General features: G+C 48.8%; 1 long non-coding RNA gene across 1 annotated transcript in view; it reads right to left on the bottom strand.

Annotated features, from left to right (window-relative positions):
* The window catches only part of LOC138296320 (uncharacterized), a 70,144-nt gene extending 55,175 nt beyond the window's left edge, over positions 1-14,969 (bottom strand). The window contains exon 1 of the long non-coding RNA XR_011204769.1: positions 14,915-14,969. This is a non-coding gene — a long non-coding RNA (uncharacterized lncRNA). The remainder of the gene's footprint in view (positions 1-14,914) is intronic.
* Between the last annotated feature and the right edge of the window lie 205 nt (positions 14,970-15,174).

Genomic DNA, 15,174 nt, shown 5'->3' with positions numbered 1-15,174 from the left:
ATGGTGATAGGAGCACGGAGTGGTATGCTCTAGATGCTGATAGTAGGATCACGGAGTGGTATGCTGTAGATGGTGATAGGAGCACGGAGTGGTATGCTCTAGATGGTGATAATAGGAGCACGGAGTGGTATGCTCTGAATGGTGATAGGATCACGGAGTGGTATGCTGTAGATGGTGATAGAAGCACGGAGTGGTATGCTCTAAATGGTGATAGTAGGAGCACGGAGTGGTATGCTCTGAATGGTGATAGGAGCACGGGGGTATGCTGTAGATGGTGATACTAGGAGCACTGAGGGGTATGCGCTAGATGGTGATAGTAGGAGCACGGAGCGGTATGCTGTAGATGGTGATAGTAGGAGCATGGAGCGGTATGCTCTAGATGGTGATAGGAGCACGGAGTGGTATGCTCTAGATGGTGACAGGAGCACGGAGTGGTATGCCCTAGATGGTGATAGTAGGAGCAGGGAGTGGTATGCTCTAGATGGTGATAGGAGCACGGAGTGGTAAGCTCTAGATGGTGATAGTAGGAGCACAGAGTGGTATGCTCTAGACTGTGATAGTAGGAACACGGAGTGGTATGCTCTAGATGGTGATAGTAGGAGCACAGATTGGTATGCTCTAGATGGTGATAGTAGGATCACGGAGTGGCATGCTCTAGATGGTGATAGTAGGAGCACAGAGTGGAATTACTCTAGATGGTGATAGTAGGAGCACAGAGTGCTATGCTTTAGATGGTGATAGTAGGAGCACGGAGTGGTATGCACTAGATTGTGATAGTAGGAGCACTGAGTGGTATGCTCTAGATGGTGATAGTAGGAGCACGTAGTGGTATGCTCTAGATGGTGATAGTAGGAGCATGGAGTGGTATGTCCTAGATGCTGATAGGAGGAGCACAGAGTGGTATGCTCTAGATGGTGATAGTAGGAGCACGGAGTGGTATGCTGTAGATGGTGATAGTAGGAGCACGGAGTGGTATGCTGTAGATGGTGGTAGTAGGAGCACAGAGTGGTATGCTGTAGATGGTGATAGTAGGAGCACGGAGTGGTATGCTCTAGATGGTGATAGTAGGAGCACGAAGTGGTATGCTCTAGATGGTGATAGTAGGAGCACAGAGTGGTATGTTCTAGATGGTGATAGTAGGAGTATGGAGTGGTATGCTCTAGATGGTGATAGTAGGAGCACAGAGTGGTATGCTCTAGATGGTGATAGTAGGAGCACGGAGTGGTATGCACAGAGTGGTATGCTCTAGATGGTGATAGTAGGAGCACAGAGTGGTATGCTCTAGATGGTAATAGGAGCACAGAGTGGTATGCTCTAGATGGTGATAGGAGCACAGAGTGGTATACTGTAGCTGGTGATAGGAGCACGGAGTGGTATGCTGTAGATGGTGATAGTAGGAGCACAGAGTGGTATGCTCTAGATGGTGATAGTAGGAGCATGGAGTGGTATGCTCTAGATGGTGATAGGAGCACAGAGGGGTATGCTCTAGATGGTGATAGTAGGAGCACGGAGTGGTATGCTCTAGATGGTGATAGTCGGAGCATGGAGTGGTATGCTCTAGCTGGTGATAGGAGCACGGAGGGGTTTGCTCCAGATGGTGATAGTAGGAGCACGGAGTGGTGTGCTCTAGAAGGTGATAGGAGCACGGAGTGGTATGCTCTAGATGGTGATAGTAGGAGCACGGAGTGATATGCTCTAGATGGTGATAGGAGCACGGAGTGCTATGCTGTAGATGCTGATAGTAGTAGCACGGAGTGGTATGCTGTAGATGGTGATAGGAGCACAGAGTGGTATGCTCTAGATGGTGATAGTAGGAACACAGAGTGGTATGCTCTAGATGCTGATAGTAGGAGCACGGAGTGGAATGCTGTAGATGGTGATAGGAGCACGGAGTGGTATGCTCTAGATGCTGATAGTAGGATCACGGAGTGGTATGCTGTAGATGGTGATAGGAGCACGGAGTGGTATGCTCTAGATGGTGATAATAGGAGCACGGAGTGGTATGCTCTGAATGATGATAGGATCACGGAGTGGTATGCTGTAGATGGTGATAGGAGCACGGAGTGGTATGCTCTAGATGGTGATAGTAGGAGCACGGAGTGGTATGGTCTGAATGGTGATAGGAGCACGGGGGTATGCTGTAGATGGTGATACTAGGAGCACGGAGGGGTATGCGCTAGATGGTGATAGTAGGAGCACGGAGTGGTATGCACTAGATAGTGATAGTAGGAGCACGGAGTGGTATGCTCTAGATGGTGATACTAGGAGTACGGAGTGGTATGCTCTAGATGGTGATAGTAGGAGCATGGAGTGGTATGTCCTAGATGCTGATAGTAGGAGCACGGAGTGGTATGCTCTAGATGGTGATAGTAGGAGCACAGAGTGGTATGCTGTAGATCGTGATATTAGGAGCACGGAGTGGTATGCTGTAGATGGTTGTTGTAGGAGCACGGAGTGGTATGCTGTAGATGGTGATAGTAGGAGCACGGAATGGTATGCTCTAGATGGTGATAGTAGGAGCACAGAGTGGTATGTTCTAGATGGTGATAGGAGAACGGAGTGGTATGCTGTAGATGGTGATAGTAGGAGCACGGAGTGGTATGCTGTAGATGGTGATAGGAGCACAGAGTGGTATGCTCTAGATGGTGATAGTAGGAGCACGGTGTGGTATGCTGTAGATGGTGATAGGAGCATGGAGTGGTATGCTGTAGATGTTGATAGGAGCACGGAGTGGTATCCTCTAAATGGTGATAGTAGGAGCACAGAGTGGTATGCTCTAGATGGTGATTCGAGCACGGAGTGGTATGTGCTCTAGATGGTGATAGGAGTACGGAGGGGTATGCTCTAGATGGTGATAGTAGGAGCACGGAGTGGTATACTCTAGATGGTGATAGTAGGAGCACAGAGTGGCATACTCTAGATGGTGATAGTAGGAGCACGGAGGGGTATGCTCTAGATGCTGATAGTAGGAGCACGGAGGGGTATGCTCTAGATGGTGATAGGAACACAGAGTGGTATGCCCTAGATGGTGATAGTAGGAGCAGGGAGTGGTATGCTCTAGATGGTGATAGGAGCACGGAGTGGTATGCTCTAGATGGTGATAGGAGCACGGAGTGGTAAGCTCTAGATGGTGATAGTAGGAGCAGGGAGTGGTATGCTCTCGATGGTGATAGGAGCACGGAGTGGTATGCTCTAGATGGTGATAGGAGCACGGAGTGGTAAGCTCTAGATGGTGATAGTAGGAGCACAGAGTGGTATGCTATAAATGGTGATAGGAGCACGGAGTGGTATGCTCTAGATGGTGATAGTAGGAACACGGAGTGGTATGCTCTAGATGCTGATAGCAGGAGCACGGAGTGGAATGCTGTAGATGGTGATAGGAGCACGGAGTGGTATGCTCTAGATGCTGATAGTAGGATCACGGAGTGGTATGCTGTAGATGGTGATAGGAGCACGGAGTGGTATGCTCTAGATGGTGATAATAGGAGCACGGAGTGGTATGCTCTGAATGGTGATAGGATCACGGAGTGGTATGCTGTAGATGGTGATAGAAGCACGGAGTGGTATGCTCTAAATGGTGATAGTAGGAGCACGGAGTGGTATGCTCTGAATGGTGATAGGAGCACGGGGTATGCTGTAGATGGTGATACTAGGAGCACTGAGGGGTATGCGCTAGATGGTGATAGTAGGAGCACGGAGCGGTATGCTGTAGATGGTGATAGTAGGAGCATGGAGCGGTATGCTCTAGATGGTGATAGGAGCACGGAGTGGTATGCTCTAGATGGTGACAGGAGCACGGAGTGGTATGCCCTAGATGGTGATAGTAGGAGCAGGGAGTGGTATGCTCTAGATGGTGATAGGAGCACGGAGTGGTAAGCTCTAGATGGTGATAGTAGGAGCACAGAGTGGTATGCTCTAGACTGTGATAGTAGGAACACGGAGTGGTATGCTCTAGATGGTGATAGTAGGAGCACAGATTGGTATGCTCTAGATGGTGATAGTAGGATCACGGAGTGGCATGCTCTAGATGGTGATAGTAGGAGCACAGAGTGGAATTACTCTAGATGGTGATAGTAGGAGCACAGAGTGCTATGCTTTAGATGGTGATAGTAGGAGCACGGAGTGGTATGCACTAGATTGTGATAGTAGGAGCACTGAGTGGTATGCTCTAGATGGTGATAGTAGGAGCACGTAGTGGTATGCTCTAGATGGTGATAGTAGGAGCATGGAGTGGTATGTCCTAGATGCTGATAGGAGGAGCACAGAGTGGTATGCTCTAGATGGTGATAGTAGGAGCACGGAGTGGTATGCTGTAGATGGTGATAGTAGGAGCACGGAGTGGTATGCTGTAGATGGTGGTAGTAGGAGCACGGAGTGGTATGCTGTAGATGGTGATAGTAGGAGCACGGAGTGGTATGCTCTAGATGGTGATAGTAGGAGCACGAAGTGGTATGCTCTAGATGGTGATAGTAGGAGCACAGAGTGGTATGTTCTAGATGGTGATAGTAGGAGTATGGAGTGGTATGCTCTAGATGGTGATAGTAGGAGCACAGAGTGGTATGCTCTAGATGGTGATAGTAGGAGCACGGAGTGGTATGCACAGAGTGGTATGCTCTAGATGGTGATAGTAGGAGCACAGAGTGGTATGCTCTAGATGGTAATAGGAGCACAGAGTGGTATGCTCTAGATGGTGATAGGAGCACAGAGTGGTATACTGTAGCTGGTGATAGGAGCACGGAGTGGTATGCTGTAGATGGTGATAGTAGGAGCACAGAGTGGTATGCTCTAGATGGTGATAGTAGGAGCATGGAGTGGTATGCTCTAGATGGTGATAGGAGCACAGAGGGGTATGCTCTAGATGGTGATAGTAGGAGCACGGAGTGGTATGCTCTAGATGGTGATAGTCGGAGCATGGAGTGGTATGCTCTAGCTGGTGATAGGAGCACGGAGGGGTTTGCTCCAGATGGTGATAGTAGGAGCACGGAGTGGTGTGCTCTAGAAGGTGATAGGAGCACGGAGTGGTATGCTCTAGATGGTGATAGTAGGAGCACGGAGTGATATGCTCTAGATGGTGATAGGAGCACGGAGTGCTATGCTGTAGATGCTGATAGTAGTAGCACGGAGTGGTATGCTGTAGATGGTGATAGGAGCACAGAGTGGTATGCTCTAGATGGTGATAGTAGGAACACAGAGTGGTATGCTCTAGATGCTGATAGTAGGAGCACGGAGTGGAATGCTGTAGATGGTGATAGGAGCACGGAGTGGTATGCTCTAGATGCTGATAGTAGGATCACGGAGTGGTATGCTGTAGATGGTGATAGGAGCACGGAGTGGTATGCTCTAGATGGTGATAATAGGAGCACGGAGTGGTATGCTCTGAATGATGATAGGATCACGGAGTGGTATGCTGTAGATGGTGATAGGAGCACGGAGTGGTATGCTCTAGATGGTGATAGTAGGAGCACGGAGTGGTATGGTCTGAATGGTGATAGGAGCACGGGGGTATGCTGTAGATGGTGATACTAGGAGCACGGAGGGGTATGCGCTAGATGGTGATAGTAGGAGCACGGAGCGGTATGCTGTAGATGGTGATAGTAGGAGCACGGAGCAGTATGCTCTAGATGGTGATAGGAGCACGGAGTGGTATGCTCTAGATGGTGACAGGAGCACAGAGTGGTATGCCCTAGATGGTGATAGTAGGAGCAGGGAGTGGTATGCTCTAGATGGTGATAGGAGCACGGAGTGGTATGCTCTAGATGGTGATAGTAGAAGCACGGAGTGGTATGCTCTAGATGGTGATAGTAGGAGCACGGAGTGGTATGCTCTAGATGCTGATAGGAGCACGGAGTGGTGTGCTCTAGATGGTGATAGTAGGAGCACGGAGCGGTATGCTCTAGATGGTGATAGTAGGAGCACGGAGTGGTATGCTCTAATGGTGATAGTAGGAGCACGGAGTGATATGCTCTAGATGGTGCCAGGAACATGAGTGGTATGCTCTAGATGGTGATAGTAGGAGCACTGAGTGGTATGCTCGAGATGGTGATAGGAGCACGGAGGGGTATGCTCTAGATGGTGATAGGAGCACGGAGTGGTATGCTCTAGATGGTGATAGGAGCACAGAGGGGTATGTTCTAGATGGTGATAGTAGGAGTACGGAGTGGTATGCTCTAGATGGTGATAGTAGGAGCACGGAGTGGTATGCTCTAGATGGCGATAGGAGCACGGAGGGGTATGCTCTAGATGGTGATAGTAGGAGCACGGAGTGGTATGCTTTAGATGGTGATAGTAGGATCACGGAGTGGTATGCTCTAGATGGTGATAGGAGCACAGAGTGGTATGCTCTAGATGGTGATAGTAGGAGCACGGAGTGGTGTGCTCTAGATGGTGATAGGAGCACGGAGTGGTATGCTCTAGATGGTGATAGTAGGAGCACGGAGTTGTATGCTCTAGATGGTGTTAGTAGGAGTACTGAGTGGTATGCTCTAGATGGTGTTAGTACGAGCAGGAGTGGTATGCTCTAGATGGTGATAGGAGCACGGAGTGGTATGCTCTATATGGTGTTAGTAGGAGCACGGAGTGGTATGCTCTAGATGGTGATAGGAGCACGGAGTGGTATGCTCTAGATGGTGATAGTAGAAGCACGGAGTGGTATGCTCTAGATGGTGATAGTAGGAGCACGGAGTGGTATTCTCTAGATGCTGATAGGAGCACGGAGTGGTGTGCTCTAGATGGTGATAGTAGGAGCACGGAGCGGTATGCTCTAGATGGTGATAGTAGGAGCACGGAGTGGTATGCTCTAGATGGTGATAGTAGGAGCACGGAGTGGTATGCTCTAGATGGTGCCAGGAACATGAGTGGTATGCTCTAGATGGTGATAGTAGGAGCACGGAGTGGTATGCTCTAGATGGTGATAGGAGCACGGAGGGGTATGCTCTAGATGGTGATAGGAGCACGGAGTGGTATGCTCTAGATGGTGATAGGAGCACAGAGGGGTATGTTCTAGATGGTGATAGTAGGAGCACGGAGTGGTATGCTCTAGATGGTGATAGTAGGAGCACGGAGTGGTATGCTCTAGATGGCGATAGGAGCACGGAGGGGTATGCTCTAGATGGTGATAGTAGGAGCACGGAGTGGTATGCTTTAGATGGTGATAGTAGGATCACGGAGTGGTATGCTCTAGATGGTGATAGTAGGAGCACAGAGTGGTATGCTCTAGATGGTGTTAGTAGGAGTACTGAGTGATATGCTCTAGATGGTGTTAGTAGGAGCATGGAGTGGTATGCTCTAGATGGTGATAGGAGCACAGAGTGGTATGCTCTAGATGGTGATAGTAGGAGCACGGAGTGGTGTGCTCTAGATGGTGATAGGAGCACGGAGTGGTATGCTCTAGATGGTGATAGTAGGAGCACGGAGTGGTATGCTTTAGATGGTGATAGTAGGATCACAGAGTGGTATGCTCTAGATGGTGATAGGAGCACAGAGTGGTATGCTCTAGATGGTGATAGTAGGAGCACGGAGTGGTGTGCTCTAGATGGTGATAGGAGCACGGAGTGGTATGCTCTAGATGGTGATAGTAGGAGCACGGAGTGGTATGCTCTAGATGGTGTTAGTAGGAGTACTGAGTGGTATGCTCTAGATGGTGTTAGTACGAGCATGGAGTGGTATGCTCTAGATGGTGATAGGAGCACGGAGTGGTATGCTCTATATGGTGTTAGTAGGAGCACGGAGTGGTATGCTCTAGATGGTGATAGTAGCACGGAGTGGTATGCTCTAGATGGTGATAGTAGAAGCACGGAGTGGTATGCTCTAGATGGTGATAGTAGGAGCACGGATTGGTATGCTCTAAATGCTGATTGGAGCACGGAGTGGTGTGCTCTAGATGGTGATAGTAGGAGCACGGAGCGGTATGCTCTAGATGGTGATAGTAGGAGCACGGAGTGGTATGCTCTAGATGGTGATAGTAGGAGCACGGAGTGGTATGCTCTAGATGGTGCCAGGAACATGAGTGGTATGCTCTAGATGGTGATAGTAGGAGCACGGAGTGGTATGCTCTAGATGGTGATAGGAGCACGGAGGGGTATGCTCTAGATGGTGATAGGAGCACGGAGTGGTATGCTCTAGATGGTGATAGGAGCACAGAGGGGTATGTTCTAGATGGTGATAGTAGGAGCACGGAGTGGTATGCTCTAGATGGTGATAGTAGGAGCACGGAGTGGTATGCTCTAGATGGCGATAGGAGCACGGAGGGGTATGCTCTAGATGGTGATAGTAGGAGCACGGAGTGGTATGCTTTAGATGGTGATAGTAGGATCACGGAGTGGTATGCTCTAGATGGTGATAGGAGCACAGAGTGGTATGCTCTAGATGGTGATAGTAGGAGCACGGAGTGGTGTGCTCTAGATGGTGATAGGAGCACGGAGTGGTATGCTCTAGATGGTGATAGTAGGAGCACGGAGTGGTATGCTCTAGATGGTGTTAGTAGGAGTACTGAGTGATATGCTCTAGATGGTGTTAGTAGGAGCATGGAGTGGTATGCTCTAGATGGTGATAGGAGCACAGAGTGGTATGCTCTAGATGGTGATAGTAGGAGCACGGAGTGGTGTGCTCTAGATGGTGATAGGAGCACGGAGTGGTATGCTCTAGATGGTGATAGTAGGAGCACGGAGTGGTATGCTTTAGATGGTGATAGTAGGATCACAGAGTGGTATGCTCTAGATGGTGATAGGAGCACAGAGTGGTATGCTCTAGATGGTGATAGTAGGAGCACGGAGTGGTGTGCTCTAGATGGTGATAGGAGCACGGAGTGGTATGCTCTAGATGGTGATAGTAGGAGCACGGAGTGGTATGCTCTAGATGGTGTTAGTAGGAGTACTGAGTGGTATGCTCTAGATGGTGTTAGTACGAGCATGGAGTGGTATGCTCTAGATGGTGATAGGAGCACGGAGTGGTATGCTCTATATGGTGTTAGTAGGAGCACGGAGTGGTATGCTCTAGATGGTGATAGTAGCACGGAGTGGTATGCTCTAGATGGTGATAGTAGAAGCACGGAGTGGTATGCTCTAGATGGTGATAGTAGGAGCACGGATTGGTATGCTCTAAATGCTGATAGGAGCACGGAGTGGTGTGCTCTAGATGGTGATAGTAGGAGCACGGAGCGGTATGCTCTAGATGGTGATAGTAGGAGCACGGAGTGGTATGCTCTAGATGGTGATAGTAGGAGCACGGAGTGGTATGCTCTAGATGGTGCCAGGAACATGAGTGGTATGCTCTAGATGGTGATAGTAGGAGCACGGAGTGGTATGCTCTAGATGGTGATAGGAGCACAGAGGGGTATGCTCTAGATGGTGATAGGAGCACGGAGTGGTATGCTCTAGATGGTGATAGGAGCACAGAGGGGTATGTTCTAGATGGTGATAGTAGGAGCACGGAGTGGTATGCTCTAGATGGTGATAGTAGGAGCACGGAGTGGTATGCTCTAGATGGCGATAGGAGCACGGAGGGGTATGCTCTAGATGGTGATAGTAGGAGCACGGAGTGGTATGCTTTAAATGGTGATAGTAGGATCACGGAGTGGTATGCTCTAGATGGTGATAGGAGCACAGAGTGGTATGCTCTAGATGGTGATAGTAGGAGCACGGAGTGGTGTGCTCTAGATGGTGATAGGAGCACGGAGTGGTATGCTCTAGATGGTGATAGTAGGAGCACGGAGTGGTATGCTCTAGATGGTGTTAGTAGGAGTACTGAGTGGTATGCTCTAGATGGTGTTAGTAGGAGCATGGAGTGGTATGCTCTAGATGGTGATAGGAGCACGGAGTGGTATGCTCTATATGGTGTTAGTAGGAGCACAGAGTGGTATGCTCTAGATGGTGATAGGAGGACGGAGTGGTATGCTCTAGATGGTGTTAGTAGGAGCACGGAGTGTTACGCTCTAGATGGTGAGAAAATGTACATAAACTTAATCATACACCATAGCTGCTAGGCTTCTGTTTATCTTTATTATGTTGCCATGTGCTCGACAAACCTCCTGAACTTTTATGATTGACCTTGTGTTCACAGCCTTGGGCTGCAATCTTCTTATCGCTGTAATTTACTTGTTCTAACCATAGTTCCGAGAATGTTTGTGCTTAATCAGTAACTGCCAGAACAGGTTCGTACAGGTCGTTGCCACCTCCTGCCAGCTGCATCTGTACCTTCTCCCACCACACGTGTATCCCTGAAATATTCTGAAGGCCGCAGAGGACCTTGAATACGCTAGGGGTGGAGTTGTCCTCTGACAAAGCAGTTTTGTGTGTATATAAGGTTGGGTGCACCAGAGTGAAGGGGCAGCCTCCGTAGGATAGTCACTTGACTGTCCTGGGACTCTGTATTAGCTTGAGCTATAATCCATGTAATAAAATTCTCTTTATTCCTCCAGTTGGTGACTCCGCTTGATTTGTGTACTCTCTGCTAAACCTGAGGACTAGGGTGTCCCTCCACTGTTGGGAAGGAGACCCCGGGTGGGGATTCTATCTTTCCTGGTTCCTCAGTTGGCGCCCGAACAGGGACCCGAGTCAGGCATCCAGGGGACCGACCAGGTGACGGAGGACTTACGATTGGATTTCCAAGGGAGGTGCCCCACACCGGATTCTGAGCTTCGTTCTCTGACGTGGACCTGCGGATCTCCACTGTGTGTCTTCCAGCCGGCTCAACTTCTCCTGGCGCTGTCTGAATTTGGGTCTCTGTTTTCCCTGAACTACTGGAGTCCCCAACTGTCGGACTATAACAGAAGTGTCAGGTAAGGACGGGAGTTGAAAGATTCCTGTCTAAAAATAGGTCTGTGAGTATTGTACCGTTTCTATCGCTCTTTGCAAAGATCGACGTCAGTGGTAAGACTGACCTCAGTTGTCATTTAAGTATATAGGAAGCAAAGGGCATATTTGCCACTCATTTGGTGTATTCAAACCACTGGTGTAAGAATTTTTATTTTTTTTAAATACTGGAAGAATGCCAGCGTTCAGTTGTTTTAGGAAATTGTGTTGTTGTCTTCGCAGTACGGACTCCCTTCTGGAGGAAACATGCCCGCTCCTCCGGTCGGGACTCCAAATCATGATATATATGTTAAATATGGCATAGGTCGAATTATCTGGTCTGATATATGGAGAAAAAGAACCAAAGGTAGTTCTGATTTACTATGGCCTATTCACGGGACATTTGATAAAGATAAATTAGACTATTTACAGGAACGTTTGTTTGTGACAAAAAGTAGACCAGGGATATTTGATTCACTACGGACTTGGCAGAAAGAAGCAGACCAAAGACATAGGAAGGCAGAGAAAGAATTACAGAGACATAAGACCAGGACGGTGACTGAAAAGGTATATGACTCTGACGTAGCTGAACATCAACAGAAAAGTTTAGAACATGACCGAAGGCTTCACTTACAAACTGATAAGTGTTACCCTTCCAGGACAGTAGTGGATAAGTCACAAGAGGAAGACCCCCTTTTAAACGATATGTTAGATAAACCCCCGTTATATACTCCACCAATATATCCTACACTACATTCTCAACCTGCACCAGGTGACCCTATTGTGCCACCTCCAGTTGGATCTCAGGCTAGTGCTCCGCCACCCACCACCACCCCTCCTGTCACCAGACCTATAGAGGATACACCCCGCCCGACTGTACGCACCCCTCGACTGGCCCCCGTTTGGCCCACCCCTGACTCCTGTTTAGACACCACACATACCCCCGTCCCATGACCCCGCAAAAGCGCACCCTCCGCGGACACATGTTCTCTAATTCACAAGAGGAAGATGTCATTGAAGAAATGACACGGAGGTGGATGACTAATTGGAATGACTATGGGGTCAGGGACATTGTCCACACTATGAAACAATGGGATCGTTTAGTTCAGTTACATGCAGCTACCCTTATGTGCAACATTATAATACAAGAATATGAGGATGGTGGTTCCTCAGCTCCCGCGGGCTGGTGGACCTCCGAAAACGCGACTCTACTGGACTGCCGTTTGGTTCTGGTCTACATGATTATGTTGTTACTCTTCTCGTATATAGGGACCGCCTGTGGACATGTAGCCCTTCTATAAGGGCATCCATGTTTCCCATGAGAGAGGTTCCGCCGGTTTGGCGAGAGACGGTGATGGATAACGCTGCCCAAGTTATTACCGCAGGGCATTTTCAACAAATGTGGGTACACACCCCATGGAAAAGATCTGAAACATATACCCTAAAAGCCGCCTTACCTGACCCCCGTAAGAATCCTGCAGGATATTATAAAGAACTGCAACAAATTCTTGAATCCTGTACTATGACGTCCGATATTGACATGTTAATGGCAGCAGTAGTCCCGCAAGAAGTATGGTAAAAAGTACGGAGGCACGACCATGCTGAACTAAGGGGCACGTGGGACTAATTGCAAGCAGCAGAAAGGGACAGGGTTGGGGGAGCGAAACCAGACCCACTTATATTGGCTCTCCCACTGCGTATTTTGGATTTAATGAAGACCATACTTGCACCACACAGGATAAATTGGGATAAATTGGCCGCCTGTAAACAAAAAAAAGGACGAGGGTGTTTCAGACTTTTATACAAGGTTTGAGGGTGTTTTTTCTGATTACAGCGGCCAAGACATGACTACTGAAGGGGGGATAAGACTCTTTGTTGACAAATTCGTGGACAATTTATTACCAGACATAAAGGGAAAATTGAAATTGTGTGAAAGTACGTGGCCAGTCTCTACTGCCACTGGAATACTGACAATGGCCCAATATTATGGGAACAGGGAGATAGAAGAACAAAAAAAGAACGAGAAAAAAACGAAGGTGTTGAAAACGAAGGTGTTATTTCAGCAGGCCTACCCTCAGCCCCGTCAACAGCAGTCCAGATCAAGGTCACAAGGACCTCCCAATGACAGAAGGCAGTCCCAACGCCCTCCCCGTTCTTCCCTCTCCTACAGTCAGTGCGCCTATTGCAAGCAGGAGGGCCACTGGAAGAATGACTGCCCCAATAAGGACAACTCCACAGGCCGCCCCATGCCCCCACCGCAACAGGACAACAGACCACGCGGTAGGTCTGGTCCTGCAGACAGACCCCGCCAGCAGGCCCCTTCACGGTCCCACAGTACCCCCCGCCCGAATTATTTTGATGCTTCATCCCAGCGTCAATATTTTAATGACGACTATGATGCATATGAAGGTCAGGGGTCCTCCTTTGACTAGGACAGCCTTCGACAGAGGGGGGTGGGACCAGTTTCTATTCCTGTTAGGCAGAATGGCCCTCACGTTAAGGTACAATTAGACGGTACTTCATATGATTTTTTGGTAAATACTGGGGCCACCAAAAGTTCTGTTAAACAGGAAGAGGTCCAAGGGGTCCCTCTGTCTGGCAATATTAACGTCTCAATGGGTTTTTCTGGTGTTCCGGTGGCTAACCCCGTCTCCCAGCCGCTGCATGTTGCTATAGGTCCTTACACCATTAGCTCCCCTCTCATTCTTACTTCGGCCTGTAGTGAGAATTTATTGGGTTTGGACCTATTAAAGAAATTGTACGCCACCATTTATTGCTCTCCGGATGGAGTTCATGTCACTTTAGGTCCAAATATTTCCCCGTCACAATTTTTGTCAAAACCACTTCCACCCGAACTTCGAGATTTGCCAGACATTTTATGGGCCACACATAAGGACGATGTTGGATGTCTGGACATACCACCGTATGTCATACGCTTGAAAACCAATGCCAAATTGCCTCGTCTTCCCCAATACAAATTATCCCAACACATTGAACAACAACTCCAAAATATTGTGACCCAGTTGATTGATTTGGGTGTCATTGAAGAAACGTGTGGTAATGATTGTAACAGTCCTGTCCTTCCTGTTCATAAAAAATTATCTGATGGCACCGCGCCTCCAGGACTCCGATTTGTTATTGATTTACGGGCGGTCAGTAAGATTGTAATACCCCAGTTCCCTGTTGTTCCTGACATTACGACATTATTAACAATGATACCTGCCTCCGCTACTTGGTTCTCTGTTATCGATCTTGAGAATGCATTCTTTAGCATTCCCATTCATCCAGATAGCAGACACATCTTTGGGTTTTCACTGGGTGGTCGCAGTTTCCGGTTCTGTCGCGCTCCACAAGGCTATACTGAATCACCTAGCATTTTTAGCCAGACCCTCAAGGGTCAATTAGATGCCCTTGTTTTTCCTTGCTCCTCGACGCTGGTTCAATATGTGGATGACTGTGATCGGGCAACCCCGATCACGTCACTGGCAGCGGCAATCGGCTCCATGGCGGGTTTCACCGAGACGTCAGATCCGCGTTCCCATGGGAACGCGGAAACGCTCGCGGTGTCACTTCCGCGTTTCCCTGTTTCCAGGGAAACGCTCGAGCCTTTCCGGACCGCGGGAGGTCAAAAAGACGCCGGACGCGTCGAGGAAGGAGAAGGAGGAGTACACGGCGAAACGAAGACGAACCAAGGAGCAGGAGCAGGGCAGCAGGGGACGACGGAGCAAGGGCCCGACAGCAGCGGAGACGTGGAGAGCGAGGCTAAAGAAGAAAGAACACCGGAGGCAAGGACCAAAGAGCCCAGCCACAACCCCGGAGGGTCGTGGCTCACAAAGGTACGGTCCCTCCTAGGGACGAGGGAAAGAAACACTAAAACTCTACCGGGGAAGGGAACTGGGGAGGGGTGAGAGGGTAAAGGGGGTAAAGGAAGGGCACAGTCTCTTTAAAGAGAAGAGAGACTGACTATCCTAACTTACCTGGGAGCACCGTGGGTCACCCACCTGAATCACAGGCCTTTTTGTTGGGAGACAGCACACGGGTGAATGCACTCTTTTTTCTATCCCCCTTCTTACCTTTTCCCTACTTCCTATCTAAAGAGAAAACCCCAGAAAAATCTCTATACTTACCGTGGCGTTCTTCTGTTTTCTTGCCGGTACCTCCACGGAGCCACCCCGAGTTCCCAGAATCCACCGACCTAGGAGACAAGAGGAAGAAGAACGGCTGAGTTAGAAGACGAGAAATTAATCGGGTTAAGCCATCACAAACTGAATTCTTTTGATACACCTGGGCAAAGAAAGAATAAAAATAAAAAAAACCCTTATTTACCATATTATCTAATCTCCGTCTGATTTATACCGTCCAGCCTGTCACAATGACCTTTTAATAG

This window comes from Pleurodeles waltl, chromosome 1_1, assembly GCF_031143425.1.
Source record: "Pleurodeles waltl isolate 20211129_DDA chromosome 1_1, aPleWal1.hap1.20221129, whole genome shotgun sequence".
In the NCBI taxonomy this organism is placed as follows: Eukaryota; Metazoa; Chordata; class Amphibia; order Caudata; family Salamandridae; genus Pleurodeles; species Pleurodeles waltl.
This window is presented reverse-complemented; position numbering and strand designations above follow the sequence as displayed.